Raw genomic sequence first — 25,348 nt, 5'->3', positions numbered from 1 at the left:
ATTGCAGGATACTCGTTGACGTCACCGAGTAACGTGTATCGAGAACGTGTCCAAGTTGGTTTCCAGTTCACGAATTCTCGTCGTTCGTTCGAACACAGTCCTCTTCCGTCCAAAAGAGAAAGACTCCTCGTAGATGGGCTTTGGCCCACGAAAACTAGGGAAGGGGTAGGGGAAGAACCCGAAGGGGACGATCCTGCGATTACCATAATGTCACCGGTAATGTGCCTTTTCCACTCTGGTTTCCTTCAGCTGCGCCCGCAGCGCGCGTTCGCATGGGGGCCGATAAAAATGTCCTGTCGTTAACAGCGACGCGTTGTACATTCGTACAGAAACATGTCCCAACGGAAAAGGCGGCAGCTAGCCTAATTACATTATTCATGACCGTGTCCGCGGTGTTTCTCGTCCGAACGGTGTGTTTTGCTCGAGAAACGTTGTTCGAAACGAATCTGTGCACCGGGTCCGGAAATTTTGTTTCCGAGTTGCTCCATTGGATGTGAACACCACGTAGGTACGTTCGTCAGGATTCTTGATTCGCGGAAGTACGTCGAGTGGGCAAACCTGAGCCACGAAACGAGAGGGAAAGTCCAGGTTGGGTGTTTTGTTGGCCAAATTGTGTGAAATTAGAGTACACGACATGTATTATGCAATAATGCAGCGCGGGTGCAACGAGCACATTTGAAGATGGAATTTTACAATTTTTGATGGATATTGGAAAAATTCCCAAGAAATACCCAACAGGAGGATACACGCTTATAATTGGGAAGTATAGCACGAGTGTCTCGTGTTTCTACGATACTTTGTTTCTCGTTTATTTATTCTGTACTTATTTATCTTTATCCTAGAAGTACGTATCGTCGTGTACGATCTCTCCTTTCCGAAGTGGACGCAATGTCTCGATAATTCGTCCGACTTCCTTGCAAAATCGACAAATTTAATTCGTCGATATTGTTCCTCGAGACGAAAACTATGAGAATTTCAGTAAAAGTTCGAAACTTCACTTTTACGGTCGTACTTTTATTAATCGTAATCCCTAGCGCTTGAGATCGGACCGTTTTCAAACAAATTTCACTCGATCGTAGATCCGAGACATTTGTCATTGGAATTGCGTTCAGAGTTACTCGACGCAACGTTATATTAGTAATCGCGACAAATTGTACGAAGTATTAAAATCTAGTGCTGCGATGTTCAATCTAACACGTTCTACTGATGGATGACTTTACGGTTGTCCCGACTCGGTCTATTTATCAAACATCTGATGTTCCAAAACCCGGAACGAATCGTGCCAATGCTCTTAGAAAGCCTTTTCTTTCGTAATTTTTTATTTTCCAAGCCATTTTCGACAACTTTCTCGTTGGTCGTCGGAGCGATGATCGCTTTCAAGTATCACCTAAACTTTATACTTGATAAAATAGGTAACCCATTTTGCACAAGGTCTTAAAATATTGTTTGTATCGGTTGGTCGAAGTTGGACTCTGTAAATCGATCTTTCGTCGGTATTGTTGTAATTATTGTACGTAACGTTTAAAAATCAGACACCTTTGTTCTTTGTTACGCGACAACAAACGATCTTCGTAGTTTTATTTTGATCATTATTTATACAAGTTCGTTCTAGTCGGTTTGTCCACCATCGGTGCTGGAATCATTTTTGTGCGTAATATTTAAAAATCAGACACCTCTGTTCTTTCTTACGCGAAAACAAACGATCCTCACAGTTCCATTCTAACCATTGTTTGTACAAGTCGATTATAATCGGTATCTCTAGGTTAGTACGTCCTGGGTAGCGGAGTATTCTTTGCACGAATCGAGTACTATCGCGCAACATCTTGGACACTTTGGTCCTTTCTTACGCGAGAACATAAATGCCTCGATGCTTCCGTTGTGGTAATTTTTTTGTTAAACTTTTGTTTAACTTGTACAAGTCTCTAAGTTACGTAGTTTCTTCTCAGTGTCGAAGTAATCTTTGTAGAAATTGGGTACTATCGCGCAACGTCGCGAAATCGGACACCTTCGTCCTTTCTTAGAACAAACGGTTCCGCTACGTCCGTTTCGGTCGTTTCTTGTACAAGTCGGTCTCTCTCGGTTAGTTTCTCGTGCTATTGTAATCTCTGCACGAAGTATCAGCAGGTCTGGAAACGAGACACCCCCCTATTCTTTCCTATCGAAGATCATACGAGCCTGATACTTCCGTCGTTCGTTGTACCGTATTGCCGTGGAATGGCACGTAAATAGACCATTGTAATTTAAATAAACATCCAACGCGACTGCCTCGGCCAGAGTTTTCCCTACAAACTCGAAGGTGGTATCCTCACGCGTACGTTTCAGGGCGCTCGTACGTCGCGACTCAATAGAACGCTATCGTTTATGCGAGATCCGTGCACGATCGGCTCGCATGGACGGCAACAAATGAAAAAGATCGATGTATCGATACATATCGTCGTTAACATTAGTCGATACATCGTTCGTGGAACATCGATGGCTTTCTCGATTTGTACAAAACGATTCGATCAGTACACGTGATGCTTCGAACACGTATGAATGTGTTTACATGAACGAGCAACGATGTTCGTTTGTTTATTTGGTTTTTCGGAAAGTCGTTTCGTGTTTTTTTTTTCTTTTTTTTTGGTGAAAGTGAAACACGATTTTTTCAGAGTGTATAAACGTTTTATTAAATTATATATTCTCCATTTTGGAAAACATTTTCCGAACAACCCAATATATTACTTTTCAACGTGAACCACGGACAAAAAAAATCGTACATTAAATTTTCGGGGGTGCAAAGAAAAGACTTCGATCTTCAAATCAACGGTAATCTCTGGTGCGTAGAAAATGTTTGAAACAATTGGAAACGGTTTGAAATTTTCTAATATTTTTAAGCAAACCATTTTCGTTCTTTCGATCGCTTGGCGGTGCAAGAGGATTTTCACGGGATTTCAACCAAGTGGTATCAAAGTAAAAGGTTCGACCTTTGAAACAATCCCACGGAGATCATCGTACGTTATCCATGAAGTTGCAATTGAAAAATCGATAACCTTTCGGTCGAGCGTCCGGAAAATCTGTCGACCGATAACGTACGCAGTTCCTACCCCGATAGTGTTAAAGATCTGTTAACCCTTTCGCTACGAAGGGCTTGTGACAAAATGTGATAGCTGTGAACGGAGCGTATTACTGAGTAGTTGACACTGAGGTACGGAATGCTACGAAGTAAGTAGAAGTCGTTTCTTGTTCTTTAAATTTCACAATATTTCTTATATTTGGTAATATCATTTTACTTTATAAAATATAAAACTTTATTATAGTACGGTATGACAATACCATAACCTTAAGTTTGGTATGACAAAGTTCAAAGCATGGAACCACGCATAAGCCAACATCACATTGTGAACAATAGTACCTCGACTCACGTTTTTTACCGCGTTTGCTACAGACGACACATTTTCGAACTTGATTTTTTTTTTTTGATGCCTCGTTCGAATATATGGACGGAAAATGGAGAAGGACGAAAATGGACGGAAATCTTTCGCTAACTCTTTGAGGATTGTTACTCATATCTGATTTTTGTTTCCCATATTTTTGCAATAATTGTCTTATAAGAATTACCAAAAGTATCTCGTGTAAAGTATGAAATAAAAGTATATATTGTATGAACGTATATAAACGCTCTTCGTACCTCAGCGACCACTTCTCCAGAGCGTATATAAACGCTCTTTGTATCTCAGCGACCACTTCTCCAGAGCGTATATAAACGCTTTTCGTACCTTAGTGACCACTTTTCCAGATCGTATATAAACGCTTTTCGTACCTCAGCGACCACTTCTCCGGAGCGTATATAAACGCTCTTCGTATACGAATGGTCATTCTTCGAGGACGTATATACACGCTCGCCGAAGCGAAAGGGTCAATTTCTCGAAAATCTTGGATTTCGAACGCATGGAAAAACATTGACGACGTTCGACCCGTCGATCCAAAAACGGTGAAGACACCGATGCATCGTTGTCCCTAACCGCGCGCAGGTATCTCAGCGTCCCCGGGTGCACGGTGTGCGTAGTCGTTCATCGTCGTCTGAACTTACTCGCGTTTGTCATCGTTAACCCGGCCAATAAAGCGTCACGGCGGGTGCGCGAGTCCTCCTATACGCGTCCGAATATCCTGCCGAATGCGTAAACGCGTCGCAATCGGTGCATGGGCGTCCTCGCCGCGCACAAAGTTCGGCCGCGCGCACACGCGTGTCGCGCGACATCGTCGTTCTCGTCGTGGTCGTAGTCGTCGTCGTCGTTACGTACCTATGTACGTTTCTCTCCTCGCAGTTATGCGCTTTTCGTTTACACACGACCGCCTGCGCGCACCGCCCGGTGTCCCCGCCAGGAGCGCGCATACGCGCACAGAAACGAGACACACGTACGTACGTCACGCACGTACACACGACGCGCGCAGGAAATCTACCTACTTATAGAATATCCACGACACCGTGCACACGTATCTTTGATATCTGCGTTCGTTGGTTCGTACGTTCGTACGTTCGGGCGGTGTGCGAGCCATTTGTGTGTCACAGCGGTAGAACGTGGCCTCTCGGTGCGTGCGTGTGCCCTCCTCTCCTCGGGGAGGGTTGCTAGGTGGTAGGAGGTAGAGTAGCCGCGAACGCACAGTCGCTTCTCGACGGTCGGACGGTGAACGTGGCTCACGGGTGTACCAGGCACGTGAGCGGGTCTTTCTGGATCGGAGCGCGGCGACGCAACCACCGCCACCGTTCTTCTCTAGCGAGATTTCGCGTGTTACAACTACGAGGGATCCGCGCGGAAAGGGATCCCCTACCGTGTCACCGGGAACGAGACACCGAGTTCGTCCAAGTAAGAGAATCTACAATTACCAATATCGCAAACGCTCCGCTCGGTTTATTCGAGTTCGATACGTTCGAAATCGCGAGAACGGACGACGAGGAAACACGACAAAGGGGATCCGTGACTCTATTCGACGTAGGACACGACCGATCCGTGAATTGTACACGGAGCCGTGAAACGATCGTTGAATACACCGGTCTCGATCGGGAGAACACGATCGAAACTCGTCGCGTCGTCCAGTGCAATATTCGCGACGTTCTACGAGATTCGAATTAACACCGTGGTCGATCCCGCGGCGTTCGAGTGTGCGCGCGATACGAAACCGAGCCGTGGTTCCACAGTATCTGTCGCCACTTTCTGTACACGCGCGTTACGTTTCCTCGAACGACGTCTCGACGGACGATACTTCTGCACGCGACAACGGGACAATGAATTCGAGGGACGGTAAATTGTTCGTATTCGAGGCTCGAGGATCGTTCGAACTGTTAATTGTCCGTTAAACGAGTTACCTCGATAATTGACGACCGTACGGGGAAGTTCGGTGAGGAGCCGCGGGGGCGCGCAACAGGTTCCCTAGCGGGACGCTGTGCTAAACTTCGCGCCCTTTAAGTCGCGAATACAAACGGGGTACGAAGGGAGCCCCCTCTCCGTCCCCGTGTTGCGTGTAGATCGACTCGATGTGTCTCGGGGCGACCGGAGAATTTCCAAAGGTTCTCGTGTTTTGGCTCGTCGAGCGTTATTCGAGCTTCGCGGCGCGAGGAGCGTCCCCTGTCCCCGAGGGCGACGTCTTTCACGGCTTCGAGACGAAAATCGGTATCGCGAGCAACGCGTTCAACGGGCCATTTGTCGCGTCACCGCGACGATCCTCGACAGCAATGGCACCGAGTTGCACGCGCGCGCGCGCGCGCGCCTAACGCAACGCAACGTCTGCCTCGCGCAAACATTACGAACGGGATTAACATTCTCTGTGCGCATACCGGCACCGCGAAACGATTTTCCGTAAACGCGTTTCGAAACGTTCGCCCGGGAAAAACGGAAAGATTTCTCACCGCGGAACGCTCGGGATTCGCGTTACCTGGTCACTACCTCGAAAAGAACATAGGAATCGGAGGATATACGAAATTGACTGGCTCGTTGAACGTTTCTACATCGCGAAGTCGAAACGTTCCGCGGCTGACAGGACCGTGATACCATCGAACGAATAATTATTCGGGGGAAGGTAAACGCACTTTGTCTAACCGACTCGTAATCAAATTTACGCAATCGGATGTACTCGTTGTATTTACCTTTGCTAAAATTAACTTTCGTCACGAACCTCGATTTTGATACGGAAATCGAGAACAACGGATTTATTCGGTTATATCGGGTTGTTCGGAAAGTCGTTTCGTTTTTTCTTTTTTTTTTGGGGGGGAAAATGAAACGATTTTTTTAAAGTGTGTATACTATTTATTCAATTATATATTCTCCATTTTGGAAAACGATATCAGTTTCCGAGCAACCCAGTAGATATTCACGGGTAGGTTCCCTTTGGGAACAATTATCGCATTAAGGTTCATTGTCGTTTACGTTCCGTGGTTACCCGCAAGCTTCACGACTCGAAGATAAGGATCCACCGAAATAGAAACGTGGTCTCTGACGACGGGTATTCGTCGAATTGGATATTCCAGTTGCGGAACGGTCGTATTCGAGTTTACAGGGATACGGTGTTAAATTAAGTAGCCGTGCAGAGCGATCGAACGAACTTCGTAAACGTAGCGATTGTTCGACGCTTACGAAGTGAAACACGATGGTGGGTTCGAACGACGAAAATAATTAAATAATCGTTGAGTATCGTGTCGTACGTTGTCCAATAAATTTTCCAAAGATTTTTAGAGAATTCGTAACTAGAAGGATCTCGAGCAACGAAACTTCGACAACTCTTAACGGTGACTTTTTATAACGAAGTATATTCGATTCGAATTGCATTGAATTCGATTCAATTGCATTCGATTCGGTTCATTTTTATATACGATACGATTCTCAACGGTTAGATCCTATTTACTTGCACTCGTTATCTTAGTATTTTATTTATTCGCTAACAAGGTTTTGAAGAATATACTCCACGTCGTGTACTCGTCGCTCTTGTAGATATAACCAACAAATGTCGAAGTAGAAACCGTCTTTACTCGTTCACCTGTTTTTATTCGTGTGCTCTTCGTAGCTGTGTAATTCAATACTTTGTTTCGCCCAAGAACCTTATAGAATATTTAACTACAAGCGCACTGTTTTCCATTGAACTTTGTCAAAATTTCTTCGCACTTCTCGAGTCGACGATCCAGAAAACTGAAAACTGTTCACTTTCGCGACAAATTATCCGAATGTATTTAAACGTTGGTGACCGGTTGCATTTCTTCGAGTATGTTAACCCTTTGAACTCGAGAGGAGATCCTCGGTCGCCACCTAATTCGGTGTACTATTTTCGATCCGGGAAATCATCGTGGTTCGGAATTCGAATTGGAATTTAAATATCACGTTCTCGTAGAGTGTAAACGCGTGTCTACGCGAAGTATATAAAAATGTTCGATTCCGGATGAATTTTACCACTTAAAGTATTTTCTCGAGGCGTTGGTATCTGGTAGCAAAGAGGCCTCGAGTGCAAAGAGTTAAAACCGTAATCGTTACGTAGCGGTTTTGCGTTATCACTGGCAAGAATTGGTCTATTACGAGTCGCTGAAGTCAATCGGTTTATGGACAGTTTCTATGCACCGTGTCAACTTCATTGTGACACTTCTCCTTGGCGACACTCTGTTTGATTTCAAGATGGTATACCATTGGTAATTTCCTTCGCGTATCCGCGTATAGTCATCGTTTGATCGAACGAGCGAAACAAGCCCGTGTTCGTTAAGCTTTTCTTGTTTGTTCGACGAGCACCGCGTGTCACGAAAGTTTGGGAACGCCTTTCTCACACACGCCGTTTACGATATACGCGCTTACGAGAGATCGAAGTAGCATCGTTGTACACGCTGGTTTCGTAATATGGACACAACTTGAGGACTGAATTTAGCGCACAAAATTAATGAAAAAAGTTCGTACGAACATCTGTCCCATCTGACCCCGTTTTCAGGTAACCGTCTTATTTACGATCTAACAATATCCCCGTTCTATTGTTCGTTCAAGGCAACAGCTGCAATTCGGTACTAACGCGTGCGCAGAAATTATTTCTAACAATTTAACGAGGTCTTTCACTGTCCGCGAGAAGATCATCGAAAGCGTGTTATTGCGATTGTTTACGAAAATAGTTGCAAGAGTTTGCGGAGAAAGTCTGGTAGACGTTGAAACGGTTCAATGGATCGACGAATTTGCCAAAGTTGATCATTTTGCGACGAGAGTAATACACAAAGTGTCTCGAAATATGTGGACGACAACGAGACGATTGTACGTTGAAAAATAAATACAAGATATAGATTAAAATTTGAAACTCGGTTAGAACGTGCGTATCGGTTACCAAAATTCGATTTAACTTTAACGAACGAATCGTGTTGTTTGAAATTGAAAAATATTCGGATGGATCATCGAGAAATTTAATAGTAAACATTTATTCGTAAATGCGAGAATATTCTTAAAAAGGTTACGAATTTGGCTATAAACGTCCTTTTAATTTGTCCACAGCGTTTGATAATAAGTGATAATAATTTACAACTGTAAATAATATTCAACTTTGTGAAATTCAAACTCATAAATCGAGTGTTCGTTTCGATATTAGTGTTCGTTTTAAATTTAACGCAAAACAACGAATTGTTCGTTGATCTCGTGCGCTAAATTCACTCTTGGAATTATGATCGCAATTCTGAAACTCCCTGTACGGAAGAATCCTCGAAACCGATCGCGACGAACAAAGTATTATCGAAAGAAACCGACCGGTCGCGTAGAAAGAAAAAGTTAACGCGCATTTGTCGCACGATAAAATGCAGTCGCGCTATCGGCAGATAACAAACGAAGGACGAATTTACCTATGATTATTTAACAAATACGTCCAACGATCGGCCCGCGTCGGGGTACCACGTGTGACGTTCGTTAACGTCATTTTCGTTGTAAAAGTCAGCGCGGCCACGTGATAAACGTGGGCAGTCTTATCTGGCTCGGTTGCGCGGATAACTTGAAATTTGTTAACTTCTTGTCACGACTCCAACGTCGAGAACCTTAATCGAAAACGATTCCCCTAAACGCGGTGCATAAGTACGCGAGTTCGAAAAAAAAAAAAAAAAAAAAAATGCAGATTTGTAGTAAAGGAAAAAGTATAGAAATCATCGATTAAAAGTGTAACGAGGTCGAGAACGTTTCTCACAAAGGCAACGCGTCGAGTTACGAGTAATACGGGTATAATGTATCCACCTTCGAGGACGAAGAAATGGAAATTCGTTGTAAAGGGTATTGGAAAATTACGCGATCGATTGAAAGTACAACAAAGTCGAGAAATGCAAATAAATGTTCAAAAATGTGATAAGAAACGTTCCTCGGGACAACGCGTCGAGTCGTTGAAATTACGAGTAAATTCGAATACGTAAAAAAAAAAAAAAAAAATAAATATATATTTGGGAAAATCCGGCGGGTTCTAAACGCTGCGAGGAACGATTGCGTGTATCTCTCGATCGATAGATTAGCACGTGGACCAATTTATCGCGGGTTTGTATAGGCGTGACATTATTTTGATCGAAACGATACCGGCGAACTTTTTATCGCGCGACACCTGTAACAATTCTTGTTATCGCGCGCAATGAAAAGAGAATGGAAAATTCATAGGTTGCCGGGCGAGGAAGTCGACGCGCGATTGCAACCGCGTCGATTTCGCGCGATTCTTTCTTCGATCGGTGCACGATACATACGTATGCACGCGCGAAACAAACGCGACCGCGAAAAGAAAGTACAATAATCGCGATCGCGTCCCGAACGAATACGCCGTCCACGCGCGGAGTAAGAAAAAAAAAAGAAAAAAAAAAAAGAGTACTAATTATAGACGGCCCCAGTCGCACAGAACACTCGCGCGTTCCATACGGCTAATTAAATCGATCCTTGTACTTTAACCTTACGGTCGGTAGTTCTGGATCCTTGGTGATATGCAGTTTCACCTGGTTCGTTATTCACTTCTCACGTAACTCATTTTAAACACGTTTTACCAATTGATGGAAATATCTACGGTGGAACGACGATACCTTGCTGAAATTTCGCGAACGATTCGAGGCTCGATCCTTGAATGTGCAGCTCGTTTCGAAATTTGCAAATACAATCGAAGAAAATTATTTTACTCGTTCCGAATGGACATTGGCTTGGAGACAGATTTAAATTCATAGAAATATCGTATGGAAATGTAACGTTGGGTGAGAACACGTCGACGGTATTTAATATCTATACAAATGAAAAATAAATACGTTGCAATTTTGCGAAAGTGTGTGGATTTAACAGTTAATCGTCGAAGTTACGAAAGTTTCGTTCGTTGCGCGATTTCAACGATTTTTCGCGATGAGAATTGGGTAAAGGTAATCAGAGACCCTTGTTACCATTGAGATCGTAGGTCGATATTTCCGAACAGATGTTTTTCCATGGAAAGAAACACGTTCGAAGGAACGTTCGCCGAGCCAGCGGCGTAACAATTTTCACAATTACCGTATTTATCTTCTATTCTTTATTAGAAAGGCTTCGAGCTACGTGGAATTATTTAGCTTATTAAAACTGTAGATAAAGGTGAACAAAGGTCTGCGTTACTATTGACACCGCTGATTAAACCGTTCCTCGTCGACAAGTGCTGGCTAAATCGAGCCAAAGAAGCGCACGAGCGTCGGTTGTGTTAAAAATACGAGTTTCGAACAATTTCGTTATAGTAAAGCTAAATATATTCGCAAAGATGGAAGTGTAATCAAGGTCGCTGTACTTACGCAATAAGAGCTTACACAAGCACAACATTCGTCTTTCACTCGTCGTTAAAAAGGCCTTCGAACTTTGTAAACTCGTTTCCTTTAGCCACGTTGCTCCGATCCGAAATCATTTTTAATGTATTTCGAAACGCAACGTTTACAATGGGATTTGTCCATTGCTTTTCCAATTACTCTCTTGTTTCATCGTTGCGTCAGTTTCCGAAAATATTCCGTATTCTTGTATCGATAAATAAATGAAAATTATCTCGAGATGGAACCGAACTGAACAATCTTGTTAAAGATCGATCGAAATGTTCCAAGTTAGGGAAGTACGTTTCGTATCCAAAAAATCTTTCTCGTTTCCGAAAGATAGAGAGCTTTTAGACGGTTTCGTGTCGAGTAAAAATAAAAATTTCGGAGTCACAATCAAAGTCTTTGTCCACAAACCTGGTTACGCAATACGAGCCTCCGGAACCACAACACTCGTCTTCCATTTTGCGGTGGAATAGTCCTCGAGATACATAGACTTTCTTTAACTATGTTGTTTTGACACGAGTCTATTTGGCCCGATATCGTATTCATTTACTTACGAGCAAAAAATTTACGAAGAAACCTCTTCGACTGATTACAACCTCACGAGGTTACGACTCGACTCTTCCATTTGTGAATAAATGAAAATAGTCTTGAAACAAGAAACGATCGCATAGAACGGAGCAACAGTGTTGATAAGGTTTCGTTACCAGAGATCCATCGAGATTATTACAGTTTTAAGTAGCTACGAAATGAACAGTCATTTCTGCGTTGTTATCTTTTTGTTCCTGTTCCAAGAAAACAGTTACAAGATTAAGTCTGTCCACTGAAACTCTTATTCGATAGAGGTAAAATAAACGGGTAACTTTTATTTTTTCACTTTCATTCTGCTTTAAAAACGTTGGACAGTTTAAAAGAATAACTATTCCAAAATACGCGCGCCGAACATTTTTCAATCGAATAAAAATTAACCGTTGAGAACGAACTTTCGGAACAAAGTCAATTTGTGGATGAAAAAAAGGAAAAAAAAAATGAACCGAAAGGGAAGTGATTAAAAAATTACAAGTCCGCGAATAAATTCTATTAATAAAAGTTAACGGGGTCGTACGGTCCCTGTTACCAACCAGCTCGTCGACCGAAATATTTTTCCAAACAAAATAAATAACGAACGTCGTTTCTGAATGAAAGAGAGCCCCGGACTATTTCACGCTAGAGAGGAAAAAAATAAAAGTATCCGCGAACGTGCAAGCGTAATCAAGGTCTCCGTCCAGCGATCCAGTTGCGCAATAGAAACATCACGTAATTGTCGTGCTACGCCACGCCATTGCGAACCGTGGCAACGTAACGACGATCCGGGATTCTTAGATTTGGAATAACGATAGGTAAGCGGAGGATTCAACGTTATCTTTTCCGTTCTTTAATTCAAGAAGCTACGATGCAACGACGTGTCCCAGCTTTACGTAAGCAACCGCGATGCTCCGTTAAAAGGTGCGCGCAAAGTTCAGACGGTACGAGACGGAGTAAAAAGATATCTTCTGGTCTTCCTCGAATTGGCGAACTTCCTAACAACGTTGCACAAAAAAACATTGTAGAACAAGGATCCATTCCGATGTGTACAACCCTTTGTTGGGTAACACGATTGGGAAGACGTTGGAAATTTTTGAATTTGCCAGGGTGTTTTCCTGCAGAGGTACTTAGCAATCCTCGAGGTTCGATCCTTTTTTTTTATTATTTTCAATATTGATCGAATGAATAATCGAGAAATAATTTCTCTTCGTCGTTTTTGGAAAATAAAATAAAATTCCGAGAATAGAGGTTTAAACGATAGAGTGACCGTGTAAGGAAGTATAATATGTACTTATTTTGGAATGTGTAAGTACAGACTGGGTTTGGAGGATTTTCACGAATCAAACGTTGGGATTATATTTATTGCTTCGATACGGTAAGAAAAGTGTTTCGAAGTATATGCATATGTATGTAGAGTCGAGAGAACTGTACCGGAGATTTGTAGTAAAATAAGCGAGGTAAATATATTGAATAAAATAGCCGTAGAATACTTATCGAATTATAATTTATGTGAAATAAATCGTTCGTTAATTGAGGAAAGTCTCGCTCATTTATTGAGAAATAAATCTATACGCACGTTCGGTGCTGCACAGTTTATTAAACGTTATATCGATCGAGCGATAAATAAAAGTCGGTGTAAATTCTTGAAATATCTTCGAAAGAATACTAATATTTCGTGTCCCGTTAAAAACTGTGTTTAACTTAATTTATCTACTACTACCTTACCCTTAACAATGTTTCAGTTAAGTGTCTAACTTCTAACCGTGTAGAAATCTTACGTGTTAACTCAAGAAGTGTCTACGTTGCTACAGTTTGTTACACTAATGTCCAAACGCCTTTGTGCGTTGCAACTCAATTACAAAAGTTCATGTGACGTACCTTAACACACCGATCTCTAACTCCGTATTCCCATTAGACTTCATTGTGATGCAAACTAATTGAAACGCAAATTTCACGAGACAAAAGGCAAAAGTGGGAATGATACATAAATTTTCAGCTCGTATTAATAACAATAACACCTTGCACGGTGTTAATTAGATGGACGTATCTCCGATACGAAATTCTTTCCATTAAATTTGATCGTTGGACCGTAGCCTTGTTACTCGCGAGACCACGCCGGGAGAAACAATTTGCGTTATCGCGGAGACGATATTGAAATAATAATTACGCGTACGAAACGGAGCGAAACGACGCGACGTTGGAACGTTCAGTTTATTCGAAACGGAACGAGAAAATGTGAGCCCAACGATCGATCGAATTTGGTTGATCGAAGATCTCAAACGAAACATGTGTAACACCCCGAGGAAGGTGGATCTACGCACAGTGAACGTGTTCCCGATGCTTTCGACGCTCGTTGGAACGTAGGGGAGAAACTTAGGCGTGAATTGAAACGCGCAACATGTGGAATGCTGTAAACGCGAGTAAATTAACACCGAGGATATTTTCACTGAAAAAAAGAAGCGGGAAAAGATTGTTCCATTATTTGTTCCGAGGTGCTGACGACTGTTCCATCAACGTCGACCGGCTTAATGAGAAGTGGCGGGATGCATGATTTTTCAGTTGTGTTTTATACCGACGGACAACGCTAACGTGCCATTACGCGCGCGTAATCTTGGGGAGGATCGAACGGGTCTCACGGTTAGCAGCTAGATAGAAGAAAGAGTGGTGGGTAGCTAGATTTGAAACGTAAAATTTTGAATAAATTGAATCTAGCGAGATCGGTCGCGTACGTTGAAAAGCAAGAATTATCGTACACGATTTCGTCTTGCTAAAAATAGACAAAATTAACACATTATCCGTGCTGAACGAAACTCTTCGTATTTTTAGTTCAAGCGATCGTCCACGAGTCGCGGAGGAATATTTATGCTTGTGGAAGATTTTTTCTTATTTTTATTTTCGTTTACTTTTTTTTTTCTTATTTGTAATCGAAGAAACTTAAAATTAAAAGGAGAAGATACACAAGAGAAACTGAGTAGAAAATATCGCAAAAGCGGTTTAAAATTATCCATGACCATCGACGAATGCGCACAGAGATGAGCAATATACTGTATCTGGGGAAAAATTTCTGATACAGTATCTTCAGCGAAAGATAAAAACAATTTTTGATCCGTTAATTGATCCTCGATAACAGTGCCAATTATAGATATAAAGAAATGTTTTGTTTCAAACGATCGATCGTAAAGGTTACGAACGAATTGTTTTTACTCGACGAATAAAATTTAACGAATTCGTTGATCCTTGCTCGAACGTCAAATTATAATTAACGAGTCTTGGTGCTTATCGGTGAAAAATAAAATAACGTGACACCTTTTAACAAACATATAAAAAATAGTAATGATTTCAAATCTTCACCGATTCCCTTTCGTTCTTCCTCAAAGTCTAAAAAGTATCATCGTTGAACATACGTGTCCAAATCTGTAATATTCACGAGCAAAGAACGAGAACACCTTCCCACAAAAATACCAAAAATAATAAACATTATCAATCTTCGTCTTTCGCTGTTTCTCAAACTCCGAGAAAATAGCATCGTTAAAATGCACCGTTTCAAATCTCCGATATTCGCAACGGGAAAAACGAGAACAATTCGTTTCACGAAAATAGCAAAAATAACAAAGATTTGAAATCTTCAATTCCCCTTTCTCGTTCTTCCTGGACAATAACAACTTCACTAGCTTGTTACCAATAAAATTTTCATTACTTTATCGTTGAATATGAAATAGAGCATGGAAAATTACTCGCCCCTTATATATCCCGAATTCGTCTAAAACGATTATGCACCGAGCTAGTCCCCCTCGGGTTGCATTATACGAACGACGCGCTTAAAATCCTCGCCGCGCATAAGAAATTGCAATCGGCCGTTCGTTCGCTACGGTGAATTAATTGAATCGATCGAATACAACGCGGAGAAGAGCATTCCTCGCGGAAATTGGCCGCGATGGGACAGGCGTGGCGAAACGTTGCGATAATTATTTCGTATTTGGTACGGGCGTATCGGACGAGCGATCGTTAACGCGACGATGCACCGGAAAGTGCACGTGGGTTCCGAAGTCGACGAAAGCCCATCGCGGTAAGCGGCGTTCGATCAACGAGTGCATTAAAACTTTCGTTTTCGCGGGAACCGAGGATCCCGCGACTCCTCGCGGAAACATTCGTCCGGTTAGTCGCGAATCAAATCGTACGGCAGTCACGTTACAATTTCACGGTAGCGGAACAGAGAATGAAATTACCAGTGCACCACGAACCGCAATGCGGCCTCATCCGTGCCGGGCTCTCGTGTGCAGCGATTTTTAGCGGCGACGTCCTATAATGCGCGGCCTGAATTGTCCATAGCAAAAGGTAAAGATCGATCGGTCGACTATGTATAATTGATACAGGAGAAAGTATCGCGACGGTACCGCCTGTGCATATTTCGTTTTCACCTGTAATAGCGCGACTCTCCTACAACGCGACTAAAATTCGACCCGTGTCACGAACGACGGTTACGAAACTTGGACGAATTTTTGTGGGAAGTTCGAATAATTACGAAAGAAACGAACGAAAGGCCAATTGGTTCTATAACGTTTATACTAGATTCTTGGATAAGTTTTTGTCGTTCGATAAAACTTATCGAACAACGTATTTTAACCCTTTGGACTCGAGAGGAGATCCTCGGTCGTCACCTAATTCAGTGTACTGTTTTCGATCCAGGAAAACATCGTAGTTTGGAATTCAAATTGAAATATTTGCAAAGGGGGTTAAAGTATGTTTCGATGGATAATAAGAGGTGAGATACATTGTTAATCAATTTTATTGTATATACAATTACGCACGTAGATTTTCGACCACTTTGCGGTGGTTTTTAATTATAAGTTTAACGTAACGTGGAAAATTTTTTTTTTTTGCGGTGCGGATTTCTGTGTACTTCGTACGTTTACGGGAAAGATGCGGTACGATCTTCTTCGAGTTTTCCGCGTTGGGTTAAGTTTATACTCGAACAGGACCGTAAAATGATGCGGTCGAAACGTTGAGGATGCAATAAAATTTACTATTAATGTTGCCGTATCTCAAGCTTTTATTATCACGAAATATACGTTACTCGTATCTTTTCTTAAGGAAGAAAAAAATAATTACGCTTCTGATATACCTTTATTCAACGTATAACGACAATGTAATCAGTAGTTTATTTGTACTGAGAAATACGTAAAACAGGAATTTTGCAAAAATGTATAAAGTATTCGTACCTGACTTTTATCGATAGCTAGTTGCAAATTTGTTTCGCTAGCTTGTTGCTAATAAAATTTTTATTACTTTATCGTTGAATATTAAATAGAGCATGTGAAATTACTCGCCCTTTATCAATTTTATTCGTTTGCTTTGATTTTCATATTTTATGGGCAAAGTAATAGACCTTGAGAATAAAAATTTATTACAAATAGGACTTATAAGAAACAAAAATTGTTCACGTTGATAAATAAATTGTTTTTCTGCTTGCATGTCTTGCATATACTCCAACTGAAATATAACTAATGGTCTATTCGAGCAAGAGAAATAACTACAATTATCTGCTTTAACCTTGTATTTGTTGGTCTCGTCGGGGTCATTCGCGTAATTCTAAATATATACCTTAATTTTCTAAAAATGAGCTTCAAATTATGTAACTTAACGCGAAAACTCCACGAGGGATTAGTTTGAAAAATTAGAGAAATATTCGTGTGAGATACTTTATAAATATCTATAAGAGTACAATTAAAGTGATCTTTTCAAGATACGGATCAAATTTACGTTTCCTCTCCCAAATAAACAAAAACGAAATTTAATATTCTTTTTCGTATCTACGATGATTATTAAATAATTTTTCTACTTCTACCGAGTAATTTCAAACTCGTGACACGACGGTACATTTTCGACAGCAAAATTCAAAATGCGTTCCAAAATTACTCGTACGCTTTCTTTGAACGTAAAACAAACTGCCGTTTAATTTAAAACAAATAAACAAACTTCGTAAGTTCACGATCGTTCGAAAGATTTTACAATAAATTAGAGTCTCCGAAAGATCTCACGGGACGAGAGTAAGGACGTCGAGAAAATAATTCGCATAAAATTTGAGAGGCAGAAGGATAAGATTTTCCCAAAGTCTCCGTTAACGACTTTTACTAACTGGATTCTCGCGTTAAGAAGTTTTCAAAGTGAAACGGGAAGTTTCCCGTACATTACGAGCTTTTGTCGGTAAATATAATACTAGCCTCCCGGACGCGCTCGTAACGTTCCACGTGATCGCGAACAATCGTTCGCGGTATTAACCGGTAACCAGGTTAAAAAACATTATTTTCCGGCAACGAGGACGATCGTGGAACGATCGTCAATAACGGTGACAAATATTTCGTATGCACATTTATTAACGGTTACGCGATCCTACGATGTATCGCTATCTAAGCTGCTGAAAAAAAAGAAACTAAAAAAAAAATAAAAATTCACTCGCGCGCGATAATCGTTATCTATGAAACCTTTAGATATGTTCTAGAATTTTTGGCCTTGAAAACCATTATTCATTCTGCACACAACGGTGCACGAAATCGATAATATTAACGTCGAGAGCACCACCGTTTACGTTAAACGTCGAGAACATCCCGACGGTGATTAATGTTTAAAGCCCTTGGAAAGAGTTCGCCTATTTCATTACAGGAGTCCATCGATCGCGTTGAATTCTTTATTTTCTTCGTTTGAAATATTCAAAAGGCCAATTCCGCTCGTCAAAGGAGAAGAACCGTGCTCGCTACGAGTGTCTTACGAGCCCTAATAAAGAAATTGAAATATCCATCCCGGAGGTAATACACATTTCTTCTGTCGTGAAAATTGTCCTTCCTTATTCCTTCAATGCTTATCGAATCATGAATTAACTAACGAATCGACTCGTAGGTTTTTTCTTTTTTCTGCCTTTTGAAGTTTAGCTATCGTAATTTCATAGGAGACGGATCGATAACGAGTTATTATTACTCGTTATCGCGGAAAATTTACGTTTTAATTTTCAGAGAGGTATTATACCTAGCTGGCAATCGAATCGTGAAAAACTTTTGTTTCTTCGTACTGGAATTTCATTACGTTATTTCAACCAATTCCTAGCCATAGTTAATTACACATTGCAAAGCCATAATAACGAGTTACAACCCTCCCGTGAAGGTGCAAAATTTATCGTGCGCTTTGGTAACTCGAGGTAAAACTTAATCGCAAACTCTGCCCTTTGCGAAGAAGCCTGTCAAGAATATTGCAAACTTTTCATGGTAAATTTCAAAACAGTCGTCGAAGTTGAAATAGCTGTTCGGGATTACAAAGTAAAACAGCTGAAACTAATTATTACTGCATTCGATGGTCGAGATACCGACTGTAATCGATCTGTTGAATTAATGATCGCAATCGGTCGATGAATATTTTAAAACATATTAATACGATCGCGTCTAGGTGCTCTAAAAATGATCTGTTCGATAAGTACTGGATAATCTTGAAAATGTTCGAACAAAAGTGAACCTAAGAGATTGCGTTTCAAAAAGAGCCTATTTAAACTTCGCGAATATCCAACGTTGATATAAATACCATTAATTATTAATGCGTCTGTAATCGGTAATAAACATGAAATATATCTACATTAAAGACGTTTGGAAACGTATACGTAATCGGAAACACAATGTTTAATAATTCGGTGCTGCGAAACTTCGTTGATAATAATTTAAAATAAAGAATACAATATATCGAGAAATACGTTATATTTTATTACCCGATAACGATAATGTTGAATTCGTCGCTCGCAGAGCCGATCGAAATGGAATAACTATTACAAAACAGTTTTCAATTGGCACACTGGAAATACGTAGTCTCTTGTAATAATTATTATATCTTACGAAGTTTGCGAATTAACGCTTTGTTTAATGATGAAAAATAGTTACTCGCTATTATTGTTTGCTATTTTTCTTTTTCAACGCATCGACTGGACCACAGCTCGATATTCTTTTATAGTTTGCGTAGATATAAGGACAACGGATAAATCTGTATTAATCAAAAGTCATTTCCAATTATGAAACAGACTTGTGCAAAGAAAAGGAATGACTAAAATACAAAAACTCGGTAAAGTATCTATTTTTGCGTTATTTCGCAAACTTTATATAACATTTCTTTCTTCTTTTGGGTCCTAGATTAAGTTCTCATAATAGTTCTGTAGTATAGCGCTTTCGGTTGAAAATTACGATTGATGAAGATTCGCGATAACTATGGAATATCATATTTTTAACGTTTTTCAAACTTTTGAAACATATATATCGTTTAATTTTACAACTTGTCTAATTTTAAAACAATGTCACTCGACTCTCCTTAAACCGTAACACAGATTTTCTAAAGTAAGCTTCCACGAATAGAATGACATTTTTTTTTTTTTATAAAACAGGAGTGTCGATTTTTTATTTGTTGACAACTATCGCTGCCCCTAACGCCAATATTGCCGATCTGCACTTTCACAGCGTTACCTTGTACCATTTACTTTTCCATTCATAGGAAGAGTGCAGGACTTTTTTTGGCACGGTGACGTAGACCAAAGATCAAGAGCAACCGGTGAGACGTTCGTAACTGCATTGCAAGTCATGAAACGGCTGTTGCATCGATAACGTGCATTCAGATGCATTTTTTACCCGCGAAGTTGAGAAACCTGCTGTTCCTGAATTTACGAGTACACTTCAACGATATACATTATGAAAGCAAAAATGCTCTTTTTCATCCGCACTTAAACATTCATCGCGTTCGAAATGATCAGCCGTAAGATTTTATAGGAATAGATTGAATATGTGCATACAAAAAGAAAAGAATTGAGAAAAATTTCTGCTTAAAGTACAGGAATTAATATTCAAATCGGACGTTTCTGTATTTTTATGAGAAATTCGATCGTCACGTGGTAATTATTTATAAGGTACTCCGATGGAAATTCTACCAAGGATAGCCGAAGGTCTATTTTTGCGTTATATATTAATCCCTCTTGAGCAACGTGTACAATTCGAATCGTGTACTCGAGTGCGCGTTAAAAGTGCTTCGAGAACACTTCACGCAAACGCGAGATATAACTCTCGTTTTTCGTTTAGAACATTTGAGTGTTATTTTTTCTTTTTTTGTTTTATCGAACTTCAAAAGACTGTATATTTTCTTGAAAAAAAGAAGCTTCTTAGATACGTTTACTCGAAACGAATTCTCCGTTACTTGACTTATTGGGTTCAATTCTTTTGGATTGCATAAAAATTAGAAATTCTTAGAGGCAGTTTATTTTGCAAAAGAAAAAGACCAGCCCGCATGAAAAAAATGAAAGAAAGAGAAGGCTGTAATAAAATTTCGATTTCGAATTCGCGTCAACGTGTTTCGTAGAAAAACAGTACGAACAACGAACGCACGAATAGAAAATATTAAACGACGAGCCGAAGATGTTTCCAGTAAACTAATGCACACGCGCTGTAAAAACTACTTCCTTTTTAACGCGATGTATAATAATGGACAATGATATCTCGTTAAGTTTATAGTAGTTTATCGTATCGAAAAGCTCGGAAAAGAAACTAATTTCGTATGCTCTGATACGTGTCTCACCTATAAAGAAACCAAAGTTTTTTCAAAACCAATGACGCAAACAACTTGAAATCGATAATATTCGTCGTTGCGACATATTAAATTCAATATATAAAAAAAAAAAAACATGAAGTTACATCGTTTCTGTCTCCCAAATTTGTTTTACAATGGCAACGAGCGATCCGTTCGGTCTCGATGTAAATAATTCCCGTTTTATCGAGCCTGAGTGATAAACACTGCAATAAACAGCGATACCGGACCGATTTGGAAATATACGAAAAAGCTGAAAGTGCCCTCGATCCTGCCCGAGTACCATTCGTAAACTTTTATCGAGCCGGGCCGAACCGAACGCGTCGGTGTGAATTTCCATGGCATCCTGTTCATTGTTTAAGGTTTTAAGAATTCCGTGAAATGGAAGCAGAGTTTCGTTAAGGTCTTTCACACATGCCAGTGTGTATTTTCGGCGCTATTATTTGCCCAGGAATTACGAAAGACGAAGGGACACTCGCCACGGGACGAGAGGAGACCGCTTTCCGGTATCTCGAAGGCTCGCTCGCTCGCTCGCTCGCTCGCGCGAGCAACTCGTCAGAGTTTCAGGTTGTCCCGGTCTTCTTTTCAGACATCTATGCAACGACTGCGCGATATGTGAGATTTTTTCGTTCACTTCACGTGACGTGAAACACAATGCCACCTGTCGAATAAGTAATACGCTCTCGGAAAGTTACGCAACTTTTTTTTTCTTTTTTTTTTTTCCTCGATTTGACGGGATGCGTCACCGTCGCGCGCGCGCGCTGTCGCATTTGTCAAAATCGCGCGAAACGAAACAATGCGTTTCGATGGAAAATACCGGAACTCGTTCGTCGAATTTCCTAAATTTCAGGCAAATTTTTTACGACGCAATTTCACTCGTACTTCGAAATTTCAGTCAAATTTTTTACGACGCAATTTAAGTTGCACTTCGAAATTTCAGTTAAATTTGTTACGACGCAATTTAAGTCGTACTTTGAAATTTAAGTTAAATGTATTACGAGTCAAACTTGACACAATGCGCTGCAGCTGTACCTCGAAACTTGAATTAAATTTGTTGCAAGGCAAATTGAATTGTATTTTGAAATTTGAATTAAATGTTGACATGCCCAATTTAAACTGCATTTTCCTAGCGTGCATCTTGAATTCGTGAGCAATTCTCAGGAAGCTGTTTAATTCGCGTCGATTGCGACAACGATTTCGAAATCGTATCGATTCGAAATTACGCGCGAGATGAATCATCGTAGATCGCAAAAGAAAAAAACGTTTCTCGTTGTACTCGAGACGAAAGATATTCGTTTTCGATCGAATCGTGGAACAAACGGATGGTACGTTACGCGGAGCATCGAAATCCTCAATATTTCAGAAGCGTGACCCAATTTCAGCCACCTTGGCGAACCGTAGGCTCAGTTTTATCGGTGCAGGTGTGATTTTGACTCTTGAATTTCACGAACCAGAGATGAGGACGCTTTCGTTCGGGACACACGATCGCGAATAGGAGTTAGGGAACGGTCGGCGATTAGTCAGCAAAGCGACAAGTGTGTTTGCGACGGGACTCGTCATTCCTATCGTCACATTCTTCGTGTTCTTCGTTTTCTACCACTTCCGGGCTTTCCGAGTACTCGGCCAGTGTCTTCTCGTTCCGTTCTCGCGATACCGTAGGATATTACCAACAAGTACAGAAAAGGTACACCGTGTCTCGTGTCAGATCCTCAAAAGTTAACATTCAGCAAGTTCGCTCCTGAAGATAAGGGAGATAGAAGAACTCACGAGCGCGAGATCCAACGCTGCTTCAAACGGCCCTGCTAATGCTTGAATTTAATTTCAAGCCATTGAATCCGCGACACTCTTCATTCGTGCATTGATGGCTTTTACGGGTATATTTTCTACAATAATACCGATGGAAAAGAGTAAATACATTAACCCTTGGAGCTGACCCCGCACGTTTCCGCATTATTCGCCGCTTAGTTTATTTACTAACCGGTCCTCGATTTTATTGCAATTATCTTGGCAGTGGTTATGTAAATCTTACTGTTATATTAAAATCAACAGGGAAGACAAGAAATGTATTATTTGCAATTAATATTTTTCGATAATTTACCGACGATGTAAACAGATAATATACAAATATTTTATGCAAATAACGTTGTTTTTATCCCGCAGGAATGATAAATTTATGTGTATGCAACGTTGAGAAAATTTCAGTTCAAGAGGTGCCCGAAGTGACTTTGGAAGTCAAAAGTCTAGGGGTTAATGCAGTTGCACGTGCATAAATAGATTTATTGACAAGGTAGAGATATCGTTGAAGCTTTCAAACATCAATTTCTGACTGTCGATTGTTGGTTCGTGCAAACGATCGATGGTTTAATTACGTAAAGTAACTTTATTATTTTTAAATTACTCGAGTCTACATTTGTAAGTTCAAGTTTCCTTAGACACGTTTCAAAACAATTTCTCGCGTCAATTGAAACGTATAGACGTATTCGATTAACGCTAAGATACTTCAACAGTTCTCCCAGACGTTTCTTTTACTTCGTTAAATGTCGAGAACATTATACCAAAATAAAACAAACAAACTACTTGTGTCGTATTCTCGCGATTAAACCGTCTTTCCGGTGCCAACAAGAAAACTTTTACGAGGATAGAAAAGTATACTTTGTCGATTAAAAAATATATTCTACATTTACGGTACGTTAATCACCGATGGTAAAAAAAATATTTCTCGATGCAACCAAAGAAATACGTGCTTCGGTAACAAACAACGTGTAAAAATGCAATATTTGATGCTGAGTAATGGGAGAAACGTTTTCCTTCGCGTCATATATTATACAATGAATAAGCAAACCGGAAAAGCACCAGGTTTCATTTTGTATTCCTTCTTACACACTACGTACATCGGATCAAATTTTCCAATTCCTTGCTTCCCCCCTCCCCCCTCCCGTGTCTAATTTTTCAATAAATTATTTGTAATTCTCCGCTCATAGAGCTATTTGCTTCGTAGCCGTAATGATAATAATAACTATCGTTAAGGCAATGCAGCACGTATAATATAATGCTAAATACAGTACTGTTTATCAAACTGTCGCTACTTGGTCCCAATCCAGCGACAATCTGAGGAGTTTACGATAATAACATCCACAGAAAAGTAATTCGAACACTGATTTACTAATTACTTCGAACGATTACTTACGAGTAATATTTAAAAATTTCTTTTTTTCTTTTTCTACGTGGTTTTTATTCTTCGCATAATTTCATTCTATTCTATTAAACTTACGTATCATTGAAGCGAAGTTAATGTTCTCGTAGCGATTCTACTTATCATACTCTACTTAACTACTATCATACTCAAATAGTGCTCGAAACCTAATAAAAAAACAAAGTTTAATAAGCTCATAAAATGCGGCAATATTATAAAAAAAAAACTGGTTCTTTTAACTGGTAAAGTAATATGTCCGTACTTGTGAATATCGTTCTTCCTTGATGGGTAAAGATCGATTTATATTATCCGTTTAGGCACGTTCCACATCCGATGAATGCAGCTGATAAGAAGAAAGGTGTTCGTACACGTTGCTTACCATTTTTCGTTTCATCGGCAGTGTTCGTCGGACACGGAACGTGCTCGAACGAATAACATAAATCGAGATTAATACGCGTAAGTTACTCTTTAGTGGCGATTACTGTCGCGAAATTCAATAATCCGGCGCATTGAAATTCGTCCACCCTGTACATGCGTGAACGGTGGCCACCGTCGAGTTACGTCATTGGCATCGCGCGACATTATTACGCTCGTACCGGTACGGGTACAATATGCCTGTCAAGGTGTTAGAGCAATCCGTGTCAACTCGAGGCACCGTGTATATGTGTGTCTCTGTTTGTGTTTGTGTATGTGTGTACACGCGCACGAGAACCCGCGAGTGCTAAGTTCGTTTCATAACGTTGCAAAACATGATAATTCGCGAAATAGCTGCATCGTTGTGTCCTCGGAAATTAGTCCCGCGGGAATCGCCGAGAATTCTCACTTTCATACGGGACTTGAAACAATTTTGTCGCGGTTACCAGAACAAAGAAACATCGCGCGGTTCTCCTCCACGGGCTCCTTTCGTTCCGCGCGAATCGAAACGGTGTCCACCATTTTCCGCGGATCTCGTTTTTTCACAATCTTGGAACCGACGTCCGATCTTCCAAACGTTGGAAGATCGATACTTCAACGATTTCGTGTGTCGATTCGTTTTAAATCTACAACGAGATCGTCGTTAGAATTTATTTGATCGTTCGATAACCACATTTCGGTATTCGAAATTGGTGTTTCTTATTGCTGCAGCAATCGATCGTCAATGACAGGTGGTACGGTATGCCGAAACGTTCGAAACGCGGGCAAAATATTTGAAAGTAGCAATTTTCGGAGTCAACTGTGTTGCTTGAACGAACTGAACA

The 25,348-nt window shown here is 40.5% G+C and overlaps 2 protein-coding genes across 4 annotated transcripts in view; one reads left to right on the top strand and one right to left on the bottom strand.

The window, feature by feature from the left end:
• LOC143151511 (band 4.1-like protein 4) overlaps positions 1 to 25,348 on the bottom strand; it is a 226,401-nt gene that overhangs the window by 124,975 nt on the left and 76,078 nt on the right. The window lies entirely within an intron of this gene.
• Positions 1 to 25,348, top strand: part of LOC143151510 (uncharacterized) — a 69,830-nt gene that overhangs the window by 15,511 nt on the left and 28,971 nt on the right. Inside the window, exon 1 of one of the 2 annotated variants that reach the window (XM_076320708.1) lies at positions 4,576 to 4,844. The exons of the other annotated variant lie outside the window; for it this stretch is intronic. The gene's annotated coding sequence lies outside the window, so the exon portion shown is untranslated. Of the gene's footprint in view, positions 1 to 4,575; positions 4,845 to 25,348 lie in introns of those variants that run through there. 2 annotated transcript variants of the gene reach the window in all.

This window comes from Ptiloglossa arizonensis, chromosome 9 (assembly GCF_051014685.1).
Source record: "Ptiloglossa arizonensis isolate GNS036 chromosome 9, iyPtiAriz1_principal, whole genome shotgun sequence".
NCBI lineage: Eukaryota > Metazoa > Arthropoda > Insecta > Hymenoptera > Colletidae > Ptiloglossa > Ptiloglossa arizonensis.
Note: the sequence above shows the minus strand (reverse complement) of the source record. Positions and strands in the feature narration are given on the sequence as shown.